Source organism: Aotus nancymaae, unplaced genomic scaffold, assembly GCF_030222135.1.
Source record: "Aotus nancymaae isolate 86718 unplaced genomic scaffold, 86718_ANA_hifiasm-v0.15.2.pri h1tg000062l, whole genome shotgun sequence".
In the NCBI taxonomy this organism is placed as follows: domain Eukaryota; kingdom Metazoa; phylum Chordata; class Mammalia; order Primates; family Aotidae; genus Aotus; species Aotus nancymaae.
In genome coordinates, this window is record NW_026988476.1 from 37,042,085 (window position 1) to 37,069,656 (window position 27,572).

The following is a 27,572-nucleotide window of genomic DNA, read 5'->3' on the forward strand; positions in this document are numbered from 1 at the left end:
ACCAAATGCTAATAAACCACAACAGTGGGAGCTGCATAAAGAGTGAGCAGTTTTCCTTAGACTTCTTTCCACTGAAATCCATATAAAAGGAGTGTTGTTTTCCTATCAAGATTCTTGGAACCAGGGAAATGATAAATGCTTAAAAGTAATATTTTGGTCTTGACGAAACAGTAAAGGATACCATTCTTACCATGCCGCAGTGAAGAGCCTACTCCCCTACCTCTCATCTCCAACAGACCAAATAAAGGGATTGAATCCGAGGTCTTTACTGATACTTAGACTGAAAACATGTCTAATCCATGGCTTGAAATGACCTACCAGCATATCCTTCTGCAACCCAAAAGTTTCCTTTTTCCTGGATTTAGGAACTCAGTCTAGGGCAAATTGTACTCTTCAGGTAACACTCTGTAAAGCTGGCTGTTGTGGAATTTTAGAAAGGAATTTAGGAATCTCCGGAATTGATTTTTTTCTCTCTTTGCTGCTACTGCAGGCACAGGACAACTCAAGAGTTTTCTGTCTCCAGGTGGGTGGCAATTTGATTCCTAATCAAGCCAATGGCCACCCCCTTGCAATCTTTATGCAGTGCACAGTATCCTCTGCCTGCAGTGGGGCTTGCTCCCTTGATGGAGAAAATACAGAAGAACTGGACGCCAGGAAACAGGCACAGCTTTCTGGGTCAGAAGTTGGCTGGGGAAGGGCCCTGACTGCCAAGTAACTTGCAATGATGTCAGAGCCCAGCACAACCAGAAAACACCAACTAGCCAGCCAACAAAAGACCTAATAACAACAGGAAAAAAATCACAGAGCTGTGTTGCCAAAGCTGTTCTTTCCGCCCCCTACTCTCTTCTTCTAATAGGAAGAACAGCAGGAAAGAGTCTGTATTCTAAAAGACTCCTCATCCTCCTCGCCGGTTCTTTCTTTGGGTTACAGACTTAACTAGTGAGGAAACAGTTCTCCGGATGAGTCTTGCAGCAGTTGCTTGGGGTGTCTTTTTTGAGTTCCTTTTCAAGGCTGTCCTTGGAAGTTTTAGAAACAACGAGGACCAGAGTATTTTTCCTAAATGTAAACATGTAACTGTGTTTGGGAGAAAGCAGGAACCATTGAGAAAAGGAAGTCCTTTCTGCACCCCTCTCTTCTCTCTTTCACGGTAATTAACCATACTCAAATGAAAATTAAAAGTTTGGCGGAAAAAGATCTCTTCTTTCTTTTTCTTTAAACAGGGGCATCATGGTTCATTCTAGCCATTTAGAGCCTTCAGTGATCCATAATTCAACTGGAAATTAATAAAACGCAGTCCGTTCTTGGAAATGAAGTTTGAATTAAAATCCTCTTGTTTTGGAATATGTGACATTTTTTCCTTTCATTTGTGACAGTCAATTTTAAATGATGTCACTTCAAGGACATTTTCATTTCTCCCACAACATATTACACGAAACACTTGCCTGTAAAACCGGCTCATTAGCCTGCAAAATTATACTGTACAGAATGGCTTTCATTCAAAGTAGAAATGGGATTTTTAGTAGGCAATTTCTGTATTTTATAAAGATAAAGCAATGTTTGATTGCTTCTTCCCAGCTGTTTTGCTTAGCGGTTATAAAGAGAAATGGGGGAGGGGGGCTGTTGGTAATGTGAGGGCGGGCTTGTAAAGATGTACTTAAAAAATAAATCTTACACTAGAAAACTAAGGCAGAACTTCACGGAACAACCGCGCCTGCAGCTCTCCTGGGCTGCAGTGATTTGTCCTCTGGGTGTCTGGAGGAAAGCTCTGAAAGAAGTGAGGGAGAGAGAAAAAGAGGGAAAGAGGGAGGGAATCGAAAAGGTTGCTTCGCAGGCAGCAGCACCCACCGCGAGCTGGATGACTGAGGCTCTGGGAGTCGCTGGAAGGAGCAGCTCCTCAGAGGTGGGGAGAGGGAGGGTGCGCAGCAGAGCGCCGGAGGGGAGGGACGCGGAGGCCACCGAGGGGTCAGCAGGGCCGCGGCGCCAGGGTGGGGGCCTCCAGGCGGCGCTGGCCACCGCGCACCCGCGAAAGGGAGCGCGCCCGGCTGCCCGCGCCTCCTGCCGTCCGTGCCTGGGGGTGGGACCCGCTCCGGGAGCTGCCGAGTGCGTGGAGGGAGCCAGGCTCCGGCTCGCCTGATGGATTGACTTGGAGATGGATCGAATTACACCATTTGCCGTGCAGCGGTTTGTTTTGCTCCTGCTCTGTCCCGCTGCTGCTGCTGCTGCTGCAAGGGGTGGTGGCGAGTTTCAGGATTCTATCAGGGAAGCCAAGACCTAAGGAGACAGAGGGATATCTATTTTTACAATATTTTTCTTTATTTTCTTTCTTCCTTGCGCGTGGCAAGCTTTTTTTTTTTCTTTTTCTTTTTTCTTACCAGCCTCCCCTCAATGAGGTAAGACCGTTTTCAACAATTTGCTAATGCTCTTGGCGCCCGGTTGGGCGTCGGAACCTGAGAGCCCGTATCGCTGCGTGTGTGTGTGTGTGTGTGTGTGTGTGTGTGTGTGTGTGTGTGTGTGTGTGTGTTGCCACTGGACGGTTTTCTTTTCCAAGCTGCTCTCTCTGCGTGCCGTGCAAGGGACGCGCAAAGGGCTGGAGAGATTTGGCGGACGCGTCAAAACTGGCAAAGCTGGAGGCTTAGGGGGAGGGGCAAGTAGACTTGGAGGCCCTCCTCCACTGTGCACCCCCTTGGGGAAAAAAAAGCGGAGGGGCAGCGAGTAAAAGTTTCTTGCCAGGCAGAGCCAGCTCGGTGTCCCCCACTCAGTTTAAGGGAGCAGGGTAGCTTCGGTGCGGGGCACGGCGTCGCCAACCCGCCGGAGGGAGCCGAGCCAAGGCCGAAAGAGCCGCCTGCGGACTTAGCCGCCCCCTTCCGCCCGTCGGCCCCCCGGAGCGGACGCTGAGACGGCCGGGGTCTGGCAGCTCCGGGCCCGGCTAGGAGCGGGCGGGCTAGCATTCGCCTGCGTTCTGGAGAAGGGGCGCGGCGCTGCCAAGGCCGGAGCAGCCCATCGCGGTCACAGGATACCTGTCATTGAGCCCTCGGATTGCCCAGCCCCCGGGTAGTCCCCGTCGGCGAGGGGCGGGGGCTCGAGTGACTTGGCCACCCCCATCCTCGGCCCCTGGGGCCCCGGCAAAGGCTCCGGCCGGGAGGGCGGCCACTTCCCACCGTCCCTCTCCCCCTGCTGGCAGAGCGCGCGGCGGGCAGGCTCCCAGGCTCGGAGCTGCCCACCGCCCACCCCACCTCCCACCCGGCACCCGATGTCTCTTCCTGGCCGCTCTCCTCAGCAACTTTCCGTGCTTTGTTCCCCGGCTGGAAATGCTTCACGGAAGCGTCTTGAACAGGGTCTCCGCCAGGCGGCAAGAGCTCGGCGCTGAGATGTGTTACGTTCTCATCTCCCCATCAATTATGGATGGAAACAAATAAGGAAGAGTCAATTTTGCATGAGCCCCTTCTCCAGCGGTGAGAGGCGTCCTGCAGCCGAGAGGGAGCCGCCGCTCGCGCCGGCAGCCGCTGGCAGGGGCATGGTGAGGAGGAAGGTAGGGAAACTTTTATTTCCCGTGTTGACAGCGGCGGTGTTTGTCCCTGGTCTGCAGAAACAGAGACAGCAGCAGCCTTCCTTGGGTAATTTAGAAGGGCTTGAAGCTTCCTCTGTCATGTGTAATTCTTGGATTGAAATGAAAGGTCATAAAGGACTTGGAAGTGTGGATGAGAATTGGATTTGAAATATTTGTACTCCGTCCACTCTTGGGACCATTGATGTCAGGTGATTGTTTAAATCCTGAACTTGCTAAAAGGCGAAATGTCAGGGAGCTGGCGGGGCTGGGGTGTGTGTGGGGGACTGAAGTCCCAGTATGAATCGCAGCGTTAGAGGAACTTAGGGCAGTACTCCCGGTTTTGGGGTGACCAGTCGGTAACTGATGTTCCAGCATGCCGAGCTCTCAGCGCCGTCAGCTGGGTGATCTCACACAGAAGGCGCAGCACATCATGATTACAGATATATAGACTTCGTAAACAGTCATTGGACCTTATATCTGCCACTACAGCGGGGGCTTTTCCTTAAAAATTACAGTAGTGTTTCCTATTACTTGGGGTGAAAGGGCAATGAGTAGGACGATTTTTCCCTAAAACTTGTGGCCACTAAGAATTTTAAGTCTGTAGTAAAGATTATGGGTGCTTTTTAAGGTTGCCCTTCCCCCTACTTGATATTTGGGGTCCATTAAGTGGATTCTTTTGTTTATTCCAAAGCTGAAGTCCCAGGGAAAGGTTTTACATTTTTCTAAAATGACTTGATCTCTGTCCCTTAGAATAGGAAAAATTCTTGTTTGAAGAACATTTTCAAGGTTTCTTCCTTGTAGTATTAAGAAATCTCATCTCAGACTGCTCAAGGGAAGGATTTTACTATCCTTTGGTGGCTTAAAACAATAGGTTTTGATGCTGGTTTATTCATGTTGTTATAAAATAAATATCTCACTCTTTTAGGTGTCTAACTCAGGAAATTAAGTTGTGTGTAGTCATGTTTAATGTAGTGAGTGACAGGCATATTCTGTCAAGCTGGCAGATATTATACAAACATTTACTCTGGCTTAGGTAAATAGAAATTGCCAGATAAGCTCTGAGGTTTGGGTCTATATTACCATGACCTAAACATCTAGAGATAAATAAACCATAGCTCAGCCATAGCTGAGTTTTGTTTTTTATGGTTACTATCTGTGCTTTGTTTAGTTTAGGTCTCTAGAATGTGCTTCCAGAAAGACAGTTAAATAGATAACCCTAAGGCTTCCAAAATGTGTTGTTGAGCAGACTGTTTTCTTCCATTGGCACATTTTGTTAGATTAACAACCAGCAACTATTTCTTACTGCATCCTACAGAATATTCCTACCTGGCCTTATTTCTAGTAGGGATGGTATATAAATAACCTTTTTTTTTTCTTTTTGAGGAACATTTCTGTGATTCAGGAGAGTACGCCAGAAATACTGTGACTTCTTCATCACCGACAGCTGGTTAACTTGAGTTTGATTTAGATTGTGGGCATTCTGCCCTCTTCCTCTTCTTTCTCTCTTTTTTTTTTCTTTTGGTGCCCTCTAATAGCACCATCTGGTCATGTCTCCCCTGGTTTGATGGGTTGATGGATTTGAAAGATGGCTGTGATAAAATCCGTTAGTCCTTAGAGTGAGGACAACTTACAAATCCTGAAGACTTCAATTCCCTTGCTTGCTGCATGCACAGGAAGGCTCTGTCCAGTAACTGTGATTGGGGTAAGAAGGCCCCTACATCAATGTCATGGTTTCTATTGCTTGAAAGGCCACAAGCAAGTAAACAGGAATCAGAACCTTGATTCACAAACATGGCCATAATTGCTACAGACTTATTGAAACTGGAGAAGTTCTTCACTTCTTGCTGCTCCATCATAATAAACCTCGGTAATTAGCTTAGTCATTGTTCTTGCATGTGAGTTTCACTAAGATACAAAGAGTGAAAAATGCATCTGAAATAGGGTCATTTTTCACCCTTTTGATGCATTTTATGCAGAGTTAAGAGCCTGGCTGAATGCCTAACCATTAGTAGTGTAACCATAGGAGGTGAACTCTTTCCTTGGCATATTGCAGGATAAAATATTGTCTTTTATTTTAATTAATGGACTTTAAGCCTGCATATTCTAGATGCCTTTCTAGAGGAAGCAAGTAGCAGTTGGGGTGTGCCAGCCAGTCAAGTATTTATTGAATATTTGTCATTTACAAGGAGCTGTGCTAGCCAGTGTTCCAACACCAGGTGAGCCAGATATGTTTCTCTGTGTTTCCAACTTGAGCAAAAATAAAAAGAAATAAAGGATGGCAAAACAGACCTTTTGACAAGAAATGGAGATATGCTCCTTTCTTTAGAAGTGAATTATTTTATCCTAGAGGTTTTAAAGCAAGACTATCCATACCAGATATTTGCAGTAGTGCAGCCTACCTGCCTTTAACACTAGTGAATGACTCAACGTACTATTAGTGTAATTCACGCATTGAATCTGTCCTTAGAGTGAGAGAGAGCTCACTTTCTGTGGCTCATGTGAATGGAGACTTAGTGTTATTATCTACCAAAGCTAGTGTCTTAGGTTGCCGCTGATTTTGTGAACAGCTGCCAACTTCCAATTGAAAAAAAAAAGTGTTCGGATTTATTCCCATGACACGCAGAGAGAATAAAAATCACATAACTATTTTAAATATACCATGACACTTTCCAGTTGAGGTGGCTAGTGGAGTTTTCCTCCTCAGACCCTGACAACACTGGCAGTGCTACTGATAATGGAAGCTGCTTGCATTTCTCCCAACAGGAAAACTACTAAACGTTCTTACTTTGAAAAACAACCGTTTATGTAACCAAGAGCGATGAAATCAGTGGTCCACACAGATACCACATGAGGTGTACTTATTTCTCAAACTTTCCTTTTCTATTAAACTTTTGTTAACTCACCCAGATTAGCATTTTAACAACCCTGAAGTGAACTTCTGCCATTCTCTCTACTTGGACACAGTATGTAGATCATCCATCATCCTGTCTTTGGCTACAACAGGCTCTGGCTCCATCACCATTTGGAGCTACACGGAATCTATCCGACTGTGAACAGCACAGCTGGCTACAGCAATTTTTTCTTCCACACCACTGGCAGTATTGTCTGGCTGTGGTAACTAAAGTTAACACCCAGAACGGGATGTTTCCATTGTTTGGCAACCTGTCCCAGGCCCCTCATCCAGTTCTAGGGTCACACCTGCTGAAAGGCCTTGCCACCTTGCAATGGCATGTTCCATTTAAAAGGGGGCTTGCCCCAACCTAATACCACCACAGGAAAGACTCTTGAGACTTGGTAAGATCAAACCACCAGAATCACAGCACAAGAAGGAGCCATTCAAATCCCACTCATCTTACACCTTCAGAACTTAGACTACTTGAAAAAGGGAAGAAAGGAATGAAGTAGCCTTTAGCCTGTGATCCCAAATGATTGAAGATAGAAAAAGACCTATGTAGTTTTTTGGTGAACTGAGCACGTTATTGCTACATCCCTCTTCACAAAGAACATGCGACATGCCTAAATACGAGGCCCGTGTCTACTAGTACCCAATACTTTCTATCGCATTTTTTTGTTTGGTTTTCTTCTTTTTAATCAGTAAGTTATCTATTATAGTAGCCACTGCTTGTTCAAGCAAGAATAACATGAATTAGATGGATACATCTGTTAGGTTATGTTGCCAAGCTTTTTTGTTTGAATGTTCAAACTTTTCATAATTAGGAAGCCAATTTTTGGAGATTGATGTGTAAAGGGGATATTGCCTCATGTTTTGGTGTGAGTTAGCATGTAGTCTTTCTTCAGCATTTAGTAGTGAAATCAGCCACAAAACATCTGGAGGATGATAATGATGATGGTGATGATGATGGAGGTGGAAGAAGAAGAGGAGAAAACAGCAGCAACCACAATATTTAACGCTTAACGTTAGCTACTAAATTCTAGGCACCACACTAAGATCTTTATATTGATTATATCATGTAACCCTCAAACAGCTCTGTAAGGTGAATTCTGTTATTATCGCTGCTTTATTGGGAAACAAACTGAGGTGCTAAGGAGCTGTCATTTTCTCAAGGCCACACAATGGAAAGGTGGTGGGGGCAGGATTTGAACCCAAGCTTCCCAACATCTCAGCCTGCTTTTTTTGTTTTTTTGAGACAGAGTTTCTCTCCTGTTGCCCAGGCTGGAGGTACAATCTCAGCTCACCACAAACTTCGCCTCCCGGGTTCAAGTGATTCTCCTTCCTCTGCCTCCCAAGTAGTTGGAATTACAGGCATGCCACACCACGCCTGGCTAATTCTGTATTTTTAGTAGAGACAGGGTTTCTCCATGTTGGTCAGGCTGTTCTCAAACTCCCGACCTCAGGTGATCTGCCCGCCTCAGCCTCCCAAAGTGCTGAGATTACAGGAGTGAGCCACCACACCTGGCCTCAGCTCACTTTTTTACCACTGCGCTTGATTGCTTCCAGGAACAAAGACCACCATGCAATTTTCTGACTACCTAATCTTTCTGACATTTGTTTTTCAGTGAAAAAGTCATGTTTTAGGGGGAAATTGCATACTGAATGAAATGATTTGTACAGTGTGGATATGCTCTTAAATCAATCTTTTTTTCTAAACTAACTCATATTGTTACACATTACTTTCATTTTTTTATTCCTATTGGCCATATAATTCTTACATGCTCTTCTCAAGCATCCTAGAACAGTATCTTCTCTCACCATTTTTCTCCATGTTAGGCTTTCCTGTCCAAGATTACAGTGGCATAGGACAAATGGCAATATTCATCACTCTCCACCAAAAAGTGTTTCTGCGTCCCCATGCGATTGACGTTCATTTCCCTGATCTTGGCAGGTGAAGATCCATTACATATCTTTGTCCCATTTCCCAGGAGTATTTATGGGCCCCATCAGCAAAGACAGTGAGAGCTGCAGCTGTTCAAGCATTAGTGGCACTAGGATGGAAAGTGTGTTACTGAAGTTAGACTCTGCGTTAGATTGTACCATACATTTTTCTTAGTTATGATGGAGGGAAAATCTTTTAACCCATGTAAGTAATCAGACACATTGTTGAGAAATTCTCCCATGCATCAGCATTTTTTTTGTTCTTTTTTATTCAAGATCTCTATAAGAGGAAACAAAATGGGAAATATGCATGACCAGTACACATAATACTGAAATAAGGTTCTCAACATATATTTATAGGAAGGAATATGGGCTTTTAAAGCCCAATATGTTGGTACATATATAATAAGCCCTCTGGAAGATCTACAATTACTTAGCCTATTATTGGAGTCTGTACTTAAAAATAACGTCAGGAGTTTCTACTCAGCTGAGGAACTGGCACGTAAGAACCAGAGCAGACGAAGCTCTTTGAGAAAATAACACTTCCACTCCCCAGAAGCAGGCTGTCATCAAACCAAGGACTGAGATTCCCCCCTCCATTGGCCTACACCTCACTTGTTGTCATAAGGGTCTTTGCAAGCTTTTCTGGTTTACAGAGTTGTCTTTATTTATCAGTAAGTCCTTAGGCCTCCTCTGGGTAATTGGTGGATCAAATAAAGATATTTTTAAAAGCTACAGAAGGAGAAGAGGCAGAAGAAGGAATAAAGAATGTTGCAGTTGTTCCTGCCATTGCTGGCACTAACATTTGTTCACTCAGTTAACTTTTACCCCGGTCTACTCTGTACAAGTGAGTACAGAGCTGGAGAGGGCTCAGCTCCAGAGCTCCGGGATCTTACTGAGTGCTATAGGAAAAACAAGGTGTACAAATAGCTGAAATGGTGTGTGTTTTAAGTGCCAGAAAAGATATACACAGACTTAGGGAAATTGAGAGGAGTGAGAGATTATTTCTGGCTATGGTGGTCAGGGAAGGCTCTGTGGAGTCGCTGATATTTGAGCTGGTTCTTGAACTAGGTAGGATTTGGACAGGTGGACAGTGAGGGGTGGTGGGGGAGGTGTTGAGAGGGAGGACATTCCAGGCATAGAGAACAGCTTAGTCAAAGGCCCAGGGGGGCAGTGGGAGTGAGGGTCAGTTGTCCATAGTTAAGCCCTTACCTACGACAGACTTGCAATCCAGGTGTGAAGAGGCAGTTTGCCATGCAATCCACAAATATTTATTGAGCGTCTCTGGTCTACTATACTTAGCCATTCAGCAGATGGCCCTGCAGCTTAAGCCATCAGAATGAATGGGATCAATCTTGTGGCAATTCAGTAGATTGCTCCGTGATCAGGACTAAAACCCACACATCAGCTGCCAACTGGTTCAGTGATACACATGAACATCACAAGGAATAAGATGATTTGCCTCAAATTACCCAGCACCGAGTTCCTCTCATAGAGTTGTTCAGCAGAACCAGACTGGAAGGCTGTTGCTTCACTGGCTTCATCTTTTTCTTAAACTTGAAAAGACTCTAGATGTAGACTCTATAATAAAGAATATGTTGCATATATATGTGCGGGTTTTTGGAGGGGAGAGAAGGGAATGTGAAGATAGGAAGTGGAAGAGAGGATAGACACGTATTGAAACTGTGCTCATATGAGTTGGACTCCAGGTGCTGCTTAGACTGCAAGTTCTTTGAGGCTATATAGCCTGCTCACCACTGTAAGTTAGCAGAGGGAGTGACGCATAGTAGATACATAGCAAATGTTTTAATAAATGTGCTAATTGAGTTTAACCTTTTATTACATTGCAGATATAGCTTATCATGGCTGGTAAACTGAAAGGAATGAGGTTGGAGCTATGACAACCATTTCCCAATAGAGAAAAGGGAAATGATTTGGAACATTTTTAATACTTCCTTTTGGAAAATCTGATTTTAAGGTTCCCAGGGGAAATCAGCACCCCTTTAGGGGCCTGAGTCTTCCAGATAAACTCACCTGCCATTAACGGCCCCCAACTATCCACCTTCCCAATTCCCTCACCTTCTCCCTTCCTCCTACCATACCCAACCCCCCAACCAAAGATAACCTTTTTGGACATTAAGGTTTCTAAGCCATCATCAACCCTTTGGTTACCGTAAATTATAATCAATCCATGGTTAAGTTTAATAATGGAGGTAATAAGCTTCATGAAAGGAAAGACCAGAAATTCTGTGTAGTATAAGTATGCTTATTAAAACACATAATAAGGGAAAAATGAAATGAAAACAGTTACGTTAGGGAATGATCAAGTCAATTGCTTTGCCAAGAATTGCTCCAGTGGTTCAATTTTCCATGGTATATTTAAGTCTGTTACAAGTTAATAGTTATGTGACAGACAGTCTTAGAGACAAATCTTAAGTCTGAAGAATCACTGCCAATTAAAGATCAATCAGAAATTATAAAATAGGTCAATAGGGAAAAAGGATTAAGCATAGACAAATTCAATATTGGGAACTTTTCAGGAATATTCCAGTGACATAAAGCAGAGAACCTGTTTGGTTTAGTAATTGGTCTGGCTACCACCCAGTTGCTTGTCGAAGTGAAGGGCAAGCTGCCTCCCCCTGCACATAGCACACTTGCCTTCAGACAGGATCAAAAATAAACTGGCCTGGTTCAACTAGACTAATAATAACAGCTAGCACTTACTGTGTGCTTACCATGTGCCATGGCACAGCGCCTAGCACTTCAAATATGTTATCTAATTTAATCTTCACTCTGCCTCTGGGAGTATAGAACTAATAGCTAGCTAAGAGCCAACATATATTGAGTGCTTACTGTGTGCCTGATACACTTGTAAGAACATGTATTAAATCATTTGATCAATATTCTTTGACATGGTCATATTATTAGTAATAAATATTCTCATTTTGTATAGGAGGAAACTGAGTGTTAGGTGATTAAATCATTTTCCTAGGGTCAAACTGCGAGTGACTAGTGGAATCAGGGAATTTGGATCCATGATAAGCAGTATGAGTAAGAACATGAACTCTTGGAGTCAGCTTGTTGTGGGGTGTGAGTCTTGGAGTGTGACTGATAAGCTGTGTGATCTTGAACAAATTCCTTCACCTCTCTGGTCTCATTTTCACCTTATAAAAGGTGGATGATGATGGTGTACCCACCTCCTAGGGGTGTGGTGAGACACAGATGGATTATTATTTGAACAGCACTTATAATAGTGCTTGGCATGTATTGAGTGCTATAAATATGTCAGTGTCTGTTAAATAGAAATAAAGTGCAGTCTGGCTCCAGAGCCTATGCTTTTGGCCCTTGTACTGTGCTGTCTTCTCCCATGTGATTTTATCCTATCTCTTTAACTGATATATGTACCTTGAAGCCAGTCCCACAATAGCCACCCTGAACTCCCACTCAGTACACTTGCCATACATTCAGCCAAACTGGAAAGGGGAATTTGGCAGGAGGGGTCCAGTGGGCTGGAGATTTACCCTAGACCTTGGCACCTTTTTGAAGATCCGTAACCCCAATGTCAGCTGTTTCAGAATTGTAGTGTCAAATATCTGGCTTCCACTGCCCATTCTGTTGAAGGACAAAACATTGATAATTAGCACATGTTCCATACTGATGGCCTCAGGGCTTTTAAAAGTCTGAATGATCGCATAAAAATTTAAGCACACTCCAGACCATCTCTGTCATTACCCACATCTTTGATATCAACCAGTGGTCTTCAGACTTTAAAATTTATCACAACCACATAGCGTTAAAATGCAGATTCCCAGAGCCCCGATACCAATGAGTCTGTTTTGCTGCATCTGGAATGAAGTCCAGTAGTCTGCATTTTTAAGGAACACTTCAGGTAACTTAATGCCCATTGTCCCTTCACCACATTTTGGGAAACAGTGCTCTAGTGTAGCCAGACCTCCTCAAACATCAGTGTGCCTACAGATTGTCTGGCATCTTGCTAAAATGCAGATTCCCATCTAAGCAAGGTGCTAGACCTCAGGGCTAATGTTGGCAGGCCACTCAGTAGTAGATCTGAGACCTCTTGCCTATGGCAAGGAGAATGATTATGAGCCAGAGACATCCCTGCTAGCTCATGAAAGATCTTTACAGTGAGCAGAAATTCTGAAAGAAAAAGGACACTCACTTATTTCTGCTGACTGGCCTATATCATTTCATAAATGAAGTCCTGGGCCAGTATTCATAGCAACAGTTTTTGATTTAATGATAAACTGAGATAAGGGTAATCAAACTTCATGCTTCAGGGCATAAGGTGATTGCCTGCTGTGGTCAGGATGGAATTTTTTTCCCTTGTGCTTTGCACAATTGACTAGATGCATTAGAGAGAGTGCTCAAGCCGTGCTTGGAAGAACTGGAGGCCCAGCAGAATGCTCCGCTGGCTGAGATCGTAGGGAAATGGTTTGGGTTGCGATGAACAACCCCCATCATCATTTGGCTTTATCATTTTTGTTTCATATTAAGATTCTATGTACTGAATGTGTGTATTTCTATAAGCCACACGGTGAAGCTGGGAGCACACTGTATTTGGAAGCAAATGCCCTGTAGTCCAGCCCTGGCCAACAGAATGAACTTCTAAGTTACCTAGGGAAAGTACTCTCCCTTTGGAGACTCAGTTTCCCCTCCTGCAGATGCTTTACTGACCCTCCACAATTACAGTGAGCATTGAATAAGTCGATATGGATGGAAGTGCTTCATAAAAACCAGATAGGTGCTGCTCTAGTGAAAAATATTATTATGATATAATGAAATATACTTTATGGAATCACTTTATTATAATCAGCTATCTATAAATTCATACTCTGTGTGGTGACATCACAACATAATGACAGCAAACATTTATTGAGTTCTTAATCTGTGCCAAGCACTGACGTTTTATTTACATTGTCTCATATAATGCTCATATCGGCCTTTTGGGGCACATGCTTTTTTACTCCCATTATATAGATGAGGACACAGATGCTCAAGGAGCATCACTTAGTTTCCAATTGCCATTTTAACAAATTTCCACAAACACATTGGCCTAAAACCACACAGATATATTGTTAGTACAGGAGGGTTTCCCTGAACTAAAATCCGGATAGCAGCTCCAGGAGAGAATGAGGCCTTGCCTTTTCCAGCTTCTCAAGCTGTCTTCATTTCTGCACATGTGACCCCTTTCCTCCATCCTCAAAGCCAGTGATCCTGTGACTGAGACTTCTTCCGTAGTCACTTCTCCTTCTACGACTCTGCTGCCTTTCTCTTCCATCTTCAAAGGACCCTTGTGGTTAGCATGGGACCACTCAGATAATCCATGATAATCTCCCTATTTTAATATCCATTACTTAATTATAGATCCCTCTTGCCATCTCAGGCAGCGTATTCACCCTCAGGGATTAGGACATGGACATCTTTGAGGGGTGTGGATGTTATTCTTCCTCCCACAGTGAAGTATCTTGCTAGAAGCATGCAGCCAGAGTCAGAATTCACACCCAAGGCTGTCACTTCAAAGTCCACCGTCTCAACTACTCACTATTAACCCTTCAATTTAATCAGTGAAGGAAACAATAAAATCATAGAACATGAATGGTCAGGAAAGCCCTGTTGCTTTTAGAATAATCCGCTGGGGACTTGTAAATATAATCATCATAAAAGTAGCAACAGAAACATTGACTTCCTGATCTTTAAGTCCTGCTTTGTACTAAGCATACGACATGTAGTCATTTATTAATTTCTTCTGAGGGTGTATATTATTTATCCGATTAACCAGATTTACAGGGATCCCTGAATCCATTTGTCTTTCCCTGGATAACTGAAGGAACAAGGAGAATTTTGGGGGCCGAGGGACCACTGTGGAGGTCTATAGGAATGTGTTTTAATGGAACTACTAGTTCAGCAATGGGTAGTTAAAGAAGGATGGCAGGGGCAGCTGGGCCATCGTTTTCTGGCTCTGGCACTGCCTCTTGGCCGATTGGATGGGGTTCATCAGGTAAAATCACCCCACTCCATCCACTGATGGCCAAGACCATCTCCAGCCTGTGAGGATTGATACCCACAGAGGGGAGTCAGACAATCAGGAGCCTGTATTCTGCTAGGTTTCCAAAGAACTGTAGAAAGTTATCAGAGATCCCTTCCTCACTCTCTTACCCATGTCTCCCGCTCCTCTCTTCACCACACACTTAGCTAATCTCTGAGGTTTAATGATTTTAAAGTTCAAAATGTGTGCTCATTACTGAAAAGGCTGTCAGAGCAATTTGAAAATGGAGGAGGAACACAGAGCTGAAAGTCTGGAGAAACACAGCCTAGCTGAACTGTTAGACAACCAGATTATCTGTGGACAAGGACTGGCCTTGCTAGCCTTAGTTTTCTCCTTAGAACAGAGAGGTGGTGATGGGCGGGAGAGAGTCTATATGACCTCCAGAGTTCTTTCTGACAGTAAGATCCATTAATGCTATGTTTATCTTCCTATTTTAATTACCTAGTCAGTACAAACAAATAACATGCTGATTTTAGAAAATATGAATCTACTTCATGAACATGCATGTAGCTATCTGTAAAAAGAGACAGACATACAGATAGCCGAACTTGTCAAATTTATTATTGCCATTTACATTTTATAACACTTTGCCCTTTTCTTTGGGGATCACTTAAACTTCATTGCTGCTAATATAGTTTTTAGATTCAATTTTCAGAAATACATAGATAATATTTTCAGTTAGCAGTAATTGCACCTTATTCAGCTCTCAGGAGTTGATGTGTTACCATTGCTCAATTTCCCTGTAATTTTCAGTTATATCCCCAAAGAGCCACCCACCCTCCCCGCAGTTGAATGCGTAGAACTGAGAGGGCAAATGAGTTTCAAAGTAGAGAGCCAAACCTGACTTACTGGTAGTGGCTGTTGCAGCTTGTGTTACAGAAATCTGTAGGCCTGCATCCAAGGTCAAAGAGAAAGAGAATGCCTTCGTAGATTAGCAAAGTGTTCTATGAAAAAGGGAAAGTGTATGGTAGCCCTCATTGAGCATGGTTTTTGTACAGGCTGATAAGTATTTAATGCAGATGTCATTTGAAGTGATGTCCCAGCTAGCTGCAAGAACAGATCCATGGGAAGGCAGATAAGTAACTCCCAATGCATAAAGAAGCTTGGCAATTATTACTTTACCCAGTTCTTGCAATTTGATTTATTTTGTTGCCTATTCCCTCAATTATTCTTGCTATCTTAATACTCCATCAAAGATTCAAAATATATGGTAAATAATTATGCTACTATAGATACCACCTTCACTACACATATATGTTTATGTAAGTATGTACATATGTCCACACTGTACATAGGTATATGTAAATGTAGATATATATAAAAATATGACTCACCACGTAAAGGCATGTGCCTCTACAGAGATTTCAAATGATAGCCTTCAAAGTCAGACAGATGTAGGTTGGAAACCCATCCTGTTTGCTTAACAGACATGAGAAATTGGGTGTGTCACTAGACCTCTGAGTCTTAGTTTCCTTTTCTGTAAAATGGAGAAAATATTCTTAAAGAGCTGTGAAATCAGTTAAATATAATGCATGGAAATTGACCATCACAGTTCCTAGAACACAATAAGGTGCTCAGTCATGTTGGGTTTTCCATTGTTTCTATGCTTTGGACTACAGGTAAGAGGAAACCTAATTTAAAATTGCTTAAACAGTTAAGATCTTATTAAATCACATAGTAAGAAGTCCTGAAATGTGGTTGCCCCAAGGTTAGTTAATTCTTTGGCTAAACAGTCATCAAAGACTCAAGTGTTTTCCATGTTTCTTCTCTGCCATTCTCAGCCTATTAACCTTCTCCTTTGCTAGCTCCTTTCTGTTCCTAATCAGACTGGTACATTCCAGATGAGAATCCAACAGATCAAGAGACAAACTCTCCCAGGAAGCCTTTCCTAGTAGCAGAGTTCCCCTGGGTCTCATTGGATAGCATCATGTCACCTGCTCATATCTGAAGCCTAAAGCAGTCTTGGGCAGGGTAATGGACCACCTCAGTTGACTCAAATGAGAGAGATTGGCTTACCAGTGGATACATAAACAAAATCAGCATTTTGTTACAGAGTATTATGCATTGTTATTTATACCATTGTTATTTATACATATTACCTACACACAGTGTACATTAAACACATTTGTGAATGTGCTCAAACTATTCAAAGTTTGGTGTTTAGCCAGCAATATTTTTGTGCATGATTTGAAAATTTTGCATACTTGGAACAGAATTTGCATTTGATTAGGCAATTAAAAAAAATAAAAGACATGACATTGTAAGAAAATGCTATAAAAATGTAGGGTGGATTCATAAAATGACTTTGCTTTCAGCATGCTTCCATATTGTTTTTTCTGTAGCTTCTTTTAAATGAGAAATAAGATACCCCTGCCAGATTAACACTTTAACACATCATAGTAAACATGAGCCGTAATTATGAAGGCATTTTTATCTCTTGAGAGATGGAGACACAAATGCTAACTCGATTCTCTTCAATTCTGTAAGACATTTCATGATTATAATTCACATTTTTTCATGGTTCCTACTTCAAAAAAACAACCCTTAAAGCTCTAAAGTTTAAGTTTCATAGCGTTTCTATTACATGTGATAAATTCTGTATCTACTTTTTTTAAATCTTTCTTATCACTTAATGAAATACATTACAGACTAACTGAGTGAAACTTTTGGCCTGGCTCCAGGTCCTCCTTCACGTGTCCTGTTTAACCTCTTTTCCTGGTACAATAATACAATAAATCAGTCCTGAGACATCATAAAATACGGGTGAGGAGGCTCCTCCTTTACCTCTCTTTGTACAGCTGATGTTTCTTTGCAAGAGGCTATAAAAATTAACCACCTAGATTTTCAATATCTGAAATTTCTACTTTCAGTGTTTTATAGTTGCATTTTTGTTCACCAAGGTAAAACTCCACTCAGGCTTTATTGAATACGAGTCTTGTTTCTTAAGGAAAAGCAATCACCCTTGCTTTGCTGCTCTCTCTATATTCAGCCCGCACAATTTTCCTTCTCAACAGTGCACTCTTGTGAGTCCAAAGAGTTCTGAGTTCAATTCTGCTTCTGCCACTTAACCTCTCAGAGCCTGGTTTCCTCACTGGGAAGTTAGGGTAATATTTCTGCCAAATAAGGATGTTATTATGTCTTCAGGAGGACATATATGCAAGGCACTTAGCATGGTATCTGACATAAACTCAGTAAGTTATAGTAGTTTTGGTTTCATTTACTATTTTCAAATCAATGATGTTTGGCAATATATGAAATATTCATATATGAAAGGCTTATGGATTTTATACATGGATTGGTTCACCCCCACCAAAAGTATTTGGATGGCTATTTCTAAAAGCATAAAGAGACAGAGAAAATATAAGAACAATTCTGGTAAGCATGTGGCATTTATTGAGCCCATCAGAACACAGAAGCAGCACCACATGTATATATGGCCACTCATTATTTAACATGATTCTGGTGACTGGTTTGTGGTGGGGTGGGAAGGTTTATCATGTTGTGAAGTATTTTCAGATGACGAATTTTGGAACTTAAATGATGGACCAAGTACTCATAGTAACTTACTGGATTAGCTCAACCTGACTCTCAGTCTTAGTAGTAATTTTTAAGATGCTTCTAAGTCCTGTACTCACTCACTTACTCATCCATTCATTTATCCATACAGTGGATAATTTTAGAGCATCTTCAGTGCTCACGGGACTTTTCTTCCCCTTGGTCTTCAAAGCATCAAAGTCCAGTAAATCATGGAGCAACTGCATGCAGCATCAGTTTCCTCGGTATGTGACCTGCAGCTGCACTTGGTCCCATGCTTGGAATGTTCCACTGTCACCATCTTGAAATTCTGAATTTTTTTTTTTTAACAAGGAGAGACACATTTTTATTTTACACTGGACCCTGCAAATCATATAGCTGATCCTGACTTCTCCTTTTCACAATGCCATTTACTCTGTATTGATCTGAGTAAGCAGATGTGAGTTGGAAAGAGCCACAGACTCTTGAGTCTTGAGTCCCCACCATGACACATACTCAGGAAGCTACCTAATTTCTGGTCCTTGGTTTTCTCAGCTGTGAACTAAGGTAGACTGCACACATGGTCTCCGGGAACATGGCTGTAATCTTGATACCTCAGGAGAATAAGACATAGGTAAAATAATGCCAGACCTGGGTTTGAATTGTAAGTGTGGTGACTCTCCTTCCAAAACTAGAAATTATGGGGATTATGGGAATTATGGGACCAAAATAAAAACAGAAATTTGCACTCTTCCTGATATAGATGAGCTGTGTAGCTGAAATCTTTGACTTCTAGCCTAGGCCTTTATGCAGTTTGGTGGTTTTTAAAATATAAAACCAAACTGATTGAGCACTGGTATTATTCTGCTCATTTCATTTAGATCTGTCCTTTCGTTTCTATAGATTTTATGCTGATTTCCCAGAGGAGACTTAACTTACTCCTGTACTTTTGCCACACTTTAAAAAAAATCTGTAGCCAAGATGTTAAAACTCTAATATACAAATATTGACATCACTGAGGATTTTCTAATTTTCAGCCCAGGAAGTTTTGTGTGTTGGGAGATTATAACAAAAATATGTTGCCAGCCCTCTGGCACGGGTACTAACCAATCAAAACAGACCCCACAATGTGGTACCAAGTGATTGGCAGCCCTACAGTCTTACATGTCAACAGTAACTTTTAGAGAAGGCACTACGGTATAGTCATCATGGCCCAAATAGTTATTCTCCAGAGACCCAGACAAGATGCAAGAAAGAGATACCATTAAACCCAGTGAGTCTGTGTTTATTCAGTGTGGGAACCAAGATCTCTCCTAGTTCAGTCAGCTTGCACCTCTGCAAGCACTGCTACAAAGTCTTTATTAAAAGTTATTGCTGTTTAATACCAGACACGGACTTCAGATACACTTGTTTTTCATCAGCTTAAGGTCACTGACAAATGGAAATGATAAAAGGCATTTCAAAGAAAACAAACAACTCTAAATTAACTGAGACTCCGAAATCATCATTTTTAGATACACCTTCAGTTCTGCTTGAAGCCATCATTTACTTGAGCAAATTTGAGATCACAGGAGAATTCGATGCTCAGAGTGCCTCTAATCACCCGCCTAAACATTTGCATCATTAAGTTAGTCTCTCCACTTTGCGAGCCTGCTGTCGGCCTGAAGAGATGGGGAGATTTTCTATGACGGTAAAAGGCCACAAACAACTCCAGTGTAAGTCAGAATATCAAGCCAATTAAGATCATAGCTATGACGCTTAGTTCTACACATTTCATCACTTAACTATTAAGCAATTTTTACCTTGACACTGATCAAGAGGTGTCAATGCAGATTCTTTTGAACAACTCAAGTGATTTACGGTGCATGTAAGATGCAGAGGGAGAGAGGGGGAATGATTACCTTTTCTACTTTTCAGAGCTGTAAGTCTTTGGTCCCCTTAAAATTCATTATCCAGTTTGTGGGGTTTATTTATTTACTTAGTTTAATTTAATTGTATTTAATTTACTTTAATTTTATTTTGGTGGGGAACATTCTGACTTCAGTCTGTTGGTCTGTTTTATTGTGTAACAGTAGGCTGTTTCGCTTAGAAGTCTACTAAGAAAGAAGGGAGTTTACATTTCAGCTCCCAAGCCCCTAATGGCTGACTAACTAATATGTTTACATGTGTATTAGGATTAAGTGGGCTGATTTAAAAAGAGCCACAGAGATAAGTGAAGTCTGACTTCTTGTTGCCCTAACAGAGGCAGAATTGCAGAATCACCCTTATCTGCTATGATTATCTTCTGACTGACAAAAATGCTCAATGTGACCAAATTTTGAAATAGATTCAGTGTTCCAAGCAGCTATTTATCTTCAAAGTAAAATATGAACAAGTCATCTGTAGAAATTAGTTTAAAAAATAACCGATTTACTGTTTTGCTACATATTCAGATAGGAATTTACTTAATGCTTAGTTTGTTGCTTATTTGGATCCTGGTGATGTAGGGTGATGACTCCGGCAAAGAGCAAGAAGGCTGGCAGAGAAAATGTTCTTACTCCCTGCTGCCATTCACACGGGACTTTAAGAGGGACTCTGGAATTTGGATAAGCCAGGTCCTTCATTCTCCACTTCCCCGTGCATGTTTTAGAGCTGAGGAAGATGTTAAATGCCAGTATTTGAACAACTGGGGTACAAATATTTTTGGCTTTAAATATCTAAGTACACAATTGCAATCAGTTTTTCATTTGCTTTTATTGGTGTAGATTTGACCACTGAGAAGTTTAAGCCAGGTCTTCTTTCTCCTGTGTGACTGTGATTCTTAACTTTTATTACAAAAGGCAATCCCTGTAATACCAGCACCAGGAGAACAGCAGTGATTTTGAATTGGCATGGAGCTTTGTAAAAATCAGATTAAAGTTCACTCCAAAAATAGGAATTGCTGTTGCTAATTTTATTTTAGCACTTTATATTTCAGAAGCTTAGGAAGGAAAAAGTAGGAGGTAGAAAGGAAAAAGTAGGAGATAAGAAAAAAAGAGGGAGCAAAAATTATACTAATTTAGCTGAAATCTCTTAATTACCTTAGTGTTTTCTTAGGGCACAGCCACAGTATAAATAAAACAAAACATGATCAAGGACTTGTTCTCTAGGAAGTTATCGTCTAGAATAAATTATATATTTCAAAAATCATATCCCATAGGGCCCAAGTATTGGTTCTTGGTTTTATTCAACAGACAATAACTGTCTTCACCAAGAAAATGGGCTGTTTATTTGGATGGAAGGTAACTTAATGCTTTTTAGTGGAACATCTTACAATCCTCCCTTTTTTAAATGTTAAAATTATAAAGCATTGCTTTTAAAAGAGAAAATCTAAAATAACTTAAATTTTTCTTTAGCTGTTTCCTTCAAGTGTTTGTCTATATGCATCTCCAGTTTTATAAAGTTGTGATCAGTGAACATACAACTTCATATTCTGATTTTTTCCCTTCCTAGTATTGCATCATAAGCGGAGGATTACTGGTTTTCATTATTATTATCTGAATGATTGCATCATATTTCATGAGGCCGGTGTAATATACTTTTAACTACTTCTCTTATGTTTAGAATTTTAAGCTGTGTCCAGTTTGTTCACCATTATAAAAAAGCACCTCCCTCTAATAAGTTTTTTTCCTTCCTACCTTAGATTATTTGCTAAGGGTAAATCACCAGAAGTAAAATTACTGAGTCAAAGGTTAGTATTGTAAGTGTGTGTTGTGTGTATGGGAGCATGTGTGTTACACATTGCCAAGTTATTTTCTAAAATGGTTATACTAATTTACCCTGCCATGTGCAACAGAATGATTTCATCCCAATTTTACCATATTAAGTATTATCTTAAAAAAAAAAAGAAGCTAATTTAACCAGTGTAAAATTGTACCTTCTTTTAACAATTTGCATTTCTACTATTGCTATCAAGAAGCCTGATTTTTGTTTATTTCTTCTAAAAAAAATTTTAAAAACTAGATACATGTGCTGAACGTGTAGGTTTGTTACATAGGTATACATGTGCCATGGTAGTTTGCTGCACCTATTGACTCATCCTCTAAGTTTCCTCCCCTCACCCATACCTTCCAACAGGCCCTGGTGTGTGTTGTTCCCCTCTCTGTATCTCTGTGTTCTCGGTGTTCAACTCCCACTAATGAGTGAGAACATTCAGTGTTTGGTTTTCTGTTCCTGTGTTAGTTTGCTGAGGATGATGACTTCCAGCTTCATCCATGTTCCTGCAAAGGACATGATCTCATTCCTTTTTATGGCTGCATAGTATCCGTGGTGTATATGTACCACATTTTCTTTATCCAGTCTATCATTGATGGGCATTTAGGTTGGTTTCATGTCTTTGCTATTGTAAATGTGCTAAGAAGCCTAATTGTTTGGGAGACTGGGACAAGACATTTTAGGGACAAGTTTCAACTGTTTGACACATAAAAAAGCAATCTGAAGACTATTATTAGGGAATTGTCATAACATCTGTATTCTAACCAAAGACTCGGTATTCTCTGCAATATTTCCAGCTCTGACAGCTAATTTCAGTCTTCAGCTGGACTGAGAGGAAAGAGCAAAGGAAGGGCCGGGCGCGGTGGCTCAAGCCTGTAATCCCAGCACTTTGGGAGGCCGAGGCGGGTGGATCACTAGGTCAAGAGATCGAGACCATCCTGGTCAACATGGTGAAACCCCGTCTCTACTAATACAAAAAATTAGCTGGGCATGGTGGCGCGTGCCTGTAATCCCAGCTACTCAGGAGGCTGAGGCAGGAGAATTGCCTGAACCCGGGAGACGGAGGTTGCGGTGAGCCAAGATCGCGCCATTGCACTCCAGCCTGGGTAACGAGCGAAACTCCGTCTCAAAAAAAAAAAAAGAGCAAAGGAAGCAGGATTTTGGGATAAAGAGAGTGCTGAGGGGATCCAGGGAAGGAATCACTTACCTAGCTACCTAAGAAACCATCCCAAAACCTAGTGCTTAAAATGACTGTGATCATTTGTTTAGCCCCTGAATCTACAGGGGCTAAATCTGCCTGTGGGCAGAGCTCAGCAGAGACTCTTCACTGCTCCATGTAGTATCAACTGGGGTGGCTCTAGTAGGTGAGGGAAGATCCAGTTCTAAGGTGCTCATTCTCATGGAAGGCCAGTCGGTACTGCCTGTCAGCTCAGGGCTCAGCCCTTGAGAACGTCTTCACAAGCTGCTTAGGCTTTTTTATACTTTAGTAGCTAGGTTCTAACAAGTGTCCAAAGGAAGAGGAAGTGGAAGCCGCCCATTTGTTAAGCGCTGGGCCCCAAACTGGCACAGCATCATACCATCACATTCTGTCATTCAAACAGCCATAGCTCAGAGTCACAGGGAGGATATATTCACCCACTTCGGAATGGAAACAATATTAAAAAACAGAGACTGTGTTTGTAAACTGCCAGGAAGAATTTTCAGCCCTTTGAGAAGCTGAAAAACTGGATACTTGGAGCACAGTGGACTAGTAGATACTATAGCACCAACCTCCACCTCTGCTTTCCAGAGTAGTCCAGGGCTTCTCCATTAACCTAACCCACCTATTTCACAACAAAGAATTCGGCCAGGTGTCTCTCGGACTGACTCTTGCACCATGGGGAATCTGCAGTATTCCACCACGCCCCGCCCACACACGCAGTCAGGTCTCAGGGCTTTTAATCATCTGTGTAGTTGCTCTTTCCTATTAAGATAGATTTTAGAGGTGGGTCTGAGCGTGTGATGCATCTCAAGAAGAATAATGACATTAGGCATATTCGGTCCGTGTACACTGGCAAAACGTTTAACTTCTAACGTGTTGACAGCCATGTGTATGAGATTCCCACCTGATTGCTGAGTGGTTGCATTAGGTGTCTCTATTACTAGGAAAAGGGAAATTATTTGAACTGCAGTTTCTTGGTCCAGTCTTCCAAAGAATATTCCAAGAGAGAATTTGGAACATAGAAAAAGATGTTGAAATCATCAGAGTGGTCTTCAGAAAAGGTTGGAATATGACAGGGCAAGGGACACAGTAGAGAGGAAGCATAGTGATGCCAAGAATAATACCAACACAATGACCATAATAGTAGCTAATACTTATTGTACTTATTTCCGTAACTTTAAGTTCTTCGTATATTAAGTCTGCAACCCTGGAAACAACCATTTAAGATAGATCCAATTATTTTCTGCTTTTAACAAATGTGAAGTGAAGTAGCTTTTCCAACATCACACAGCTAGTGGGTGGTGAAGCCAAAATATTCATACAGTAGAGCCTGGTTTCCCATTGGTTTATATGAGGGTGCTTATCCTCAGGTGCGGTGAGAAGATGGCCATGATTCAGGCACTCCTGAGGGTTTCATGCATTGGCACTCCTTTTTCAGCCATTTTGTAGGATTGGGTTACAGTATTTTAGTTGATTGTTGAAAATAGAAAGTAAAAAACGTAGACAAGCTTTACAGAGATAGAGATTTGCCTTCTGATGTGCTTCTCCCTCGTATCAACTCTGCCTGGTCAGCCAGATACTTAAGAAGGGGTTCAAAAGGAGCCTCTCATTAACTTTGAAGGTCCCAGGAGGGAGAGGAGCGAGCCACGGGCCCTCAGTTTATTTCCAAGCAAGAGCACCTAAGCAGGGAGGTACTCAATATATGCTCTTCCCTGATCTTGGGGTAGGTCCCTGCTACACCACTGCCCTGTCACCTCTGGAAACAAAGGCTTGATGTTAGGTCTAGGATGATAGGGAAGAGGCCTCTGACCACTGCTGACCCTTTACTTCAAAGATAAAGAGGTAGGAGGAAGAGGTAGAAACCAATACCTAAGACTTAGGAGACAGGATCCTTGCTAGCTCCTTGTATGAATCTTCTCTCTTATTTGACTTCTTCATAGAAACTTCTATTTATTTATTTATTTATTTATTTGAGACAGAGTCTCACATTGGAGTGCATTGGTGTGATCTCGGCTCACTGCAACCTCCGCCTCCCAGGTTCACATGATTCTCCTGCCTCAGCCTCCTAGGTAGCTGGGATTACAGGCGTGCCACCACACCCAGTTAATTTTTTGTATTTTTAGTAGAGATGGGATTTCACTATGTTAGTCAGACTGGTCTCGAACTCCTGATCTAGTGATCTGCCCACCTCAGCCTTCCAAAGTGCTGGGATTACAAGCGTGAGCCATCCCACCTGGCCTATTTATTTATTTTTTGACACAGTTACCTGGTATACCGTTAGACTAGAAGGGGGAATAGTGCTGTTCATATCTTAAAATAACAATCATAAAATCAAGCTAAAAAACTATGACACTATTCTTACCTTAATAAATTCTTAAGTACCTCTTCTTCTCTGTTCCTTTTCTTCTGCATTACCTTTTTCTGCTGCAGAGATTAAGACTACAGACATTGGAGTCAAACCGATTTAAGCCCCATTATTTAGTTTTGTGACCAAAGGCAGATTACTTCTTTATTTCCTCATCTGCAAAATAGCACCAACCTCCTAGGGGGTGCCTAGCACAATGCCTGGTGCTTTGTTAGCATGCGACCCTGGCTTGTTATTATCAGCTCTAATTTTCTGGTCTCTGACATCTACATATTACACCTAACTCCAGGTGTGTCCCATGAAAACAAAATAAGAAGGTTAGCAAGCAAACTCTCTTCTCTTAGTGGAGCAGCCATGGGAAATATTTTATATATGGACCTGGGAAGTTATTTCTACTAATAAGCCATAGACCCTGCCTTCTAGGAGCTCACAATCTGAAGAGGAAGACAGGAGGTAGATGAGCAAATCTACCCACTGTGGCAAATCCACAGTAGAAATGGATAGAGCATCCTGAGAGGAGAGGAGAGAGAGGGACGGGGAAGGTCTCAGTTCGGTGCTGGGTCCTAAGGTTGGCTAGGAATTTGCCTGTCAGAGGAGCTGCAGAAAGTGTTGCAGGTTCAGAGAACAACAGGAGCAAAGGGCAGGAGGCCTCAGCTAAGCTGGCCACTCGCAGAGGAGCTGCAGCCATGGAAATAAGAGTGTGAATATTGATTTGAGCAAAAGTGTAAGCAATGTCAGTATACCAGGCTGATGTAAGCTGCAACTAAAGAAAGCACTGATAATAATACTACTTTTTCACACTTGCATAGCACCTTTACAATTTATGAAGTATTTTTACTTACATTTTCTCACTTGTCCCTTTAAAAAAAAAACATGGTGAAAGAGGCAGTCAGCAGAGATGCTCCCTTATCTCATCTCAGAAGAGGAGAGGTAAGGAGGGAGGTGGGAGCGGCAAGCAGTGCCGTCCTGCACGGGAGGGATCCCTCCTGTCCTTCACACTGGCCTCCATCCCCTCTTTTCCCTTGAGCAGCTTGGATGCTGCTGAAAGACAGTAAGCAGAAGGCATAACCCACACACTTGAGATAGAGCCTAGGGCCTGGTGACTGGTGATGAGAGTGCCTTATAAACCAGGCCAGCCCTGTTGGGTTGGGGTTGTGTTTGTGTTGATGGCTGCTTCTACTTGTTGAATGTCTACTGATCTGAAGGCTGTCTGGGACTTTCAGCACATATGACATGAAAGAGGTGGCTCTCCCTCTCCAACCAGCTTGGCATAGATGCAGCCTCTTGGGAAGAAACCCACAGATCTCTCCGGTTCTTTTCCCCAGGCCAGCTAGAGTGCCTATATTTATATATATATATATATATATATATATACACATATATACACACACACACACACACACACACACACACACTTTAAGTTCTGGGGTACATGTGCAGATTGTGCAGGTTTATTTGTGTAGGTTTGTTACATAGGTATAAACATGCCATGGTGGTTTGCTGCATCCATCCCCCGCTTCATCTACGTTAGATATTTCTCCTAATGCTATCCCTCCTCAATCCCCCCACACCCTGCTGTCCCTCCCCTAGGCTCCTCCTGACCCACATGCCCCGGTGTGTGATGTTCCCCTCCTTGTGTCCATGTGTTCTCATTGTTCAACATCCACTTATGAGTGAGAACATGTGGTGTTTGGTTTTCTGTTCTTGTGTCAGTTTGCTGAGAATGATGGTTTCCAGCTTCATCCTTGTACCTTGTCCCTGTATCCTTCCTACAAAAGACCACCACATCCTCTGCGTTTCCTGGTTTTATAATTCTTTCTTTTTTTTATCAAAGAGTTGCCAGTCTCTATAGTATATGAGTAGGTGAGGAAAAGGAAAACCAGTCACACTTTTCCCCACCAAAGATAATCAGGCTAATTTCTTTCAATCTTTTCACCAATGTTTAGCCTGTTTGCATGTCTAAAGAAAGCAACATTCTTTTTTCTCTCTACCTCCCCAGGATGTCTCCCGTGATTGGAATAGAATTTGGAGCCCTAGGTCCACAGCATTGGTCATTTTAGGAAATAGGCCAGACAGTATCACTGGCACACTGCTAAGTCCTATATGTCCTTCCCGGCAATTGCAAAATCAAGGGAAGCCCAGATCTCACTGTGGTCACATCTGCAGCTGTAAGGGCAAATGCCTACCACACATACTGCTGCATAATTTAATACTTAATTTAATAATTTTAATGCATAATGTAATGTGTTGGTGTGCGTGCGTGCTCATTACGAGTGATCGTGGATGACCTGTCATAGCAGTTCACCATCAGTG

At 42.1% G+C, this 27,572-nt stretch overlaps 1 protein-coding gene across 16 annotated transcripts in view; it reads left to right on the forward strand.

The window, feature by feature from the left end:
• The first annotated feature begins 2,114 nt into the window (after window positions 1-2,114).
• The window catches only part of SEMA6D (semaphorin 6D), a 56,118-nt gene continuing 30,660 nt past the window's right edge, over window positions 2,115-27,572 (forward strand). For 8 of the 16 annotated variants that reach the window (XM_012442340.3, XM_012442349.3, XM_012442346.3 and 5 more), the window contains exon 1: window positions 2,115-2,390. The gene's annotated coding sequence lies outside the window, so the exon portion shown is untranslated. Of the gene's footprint in view, window positions 2,391-2,720; window positions 3,530-27,572 lie in introns of those variants that run through there. The other 8 variants (XM_012442353.2, XM_012442345.2, XM_012442351.2 and 5 more) reach the window with 4 other exon arrangements.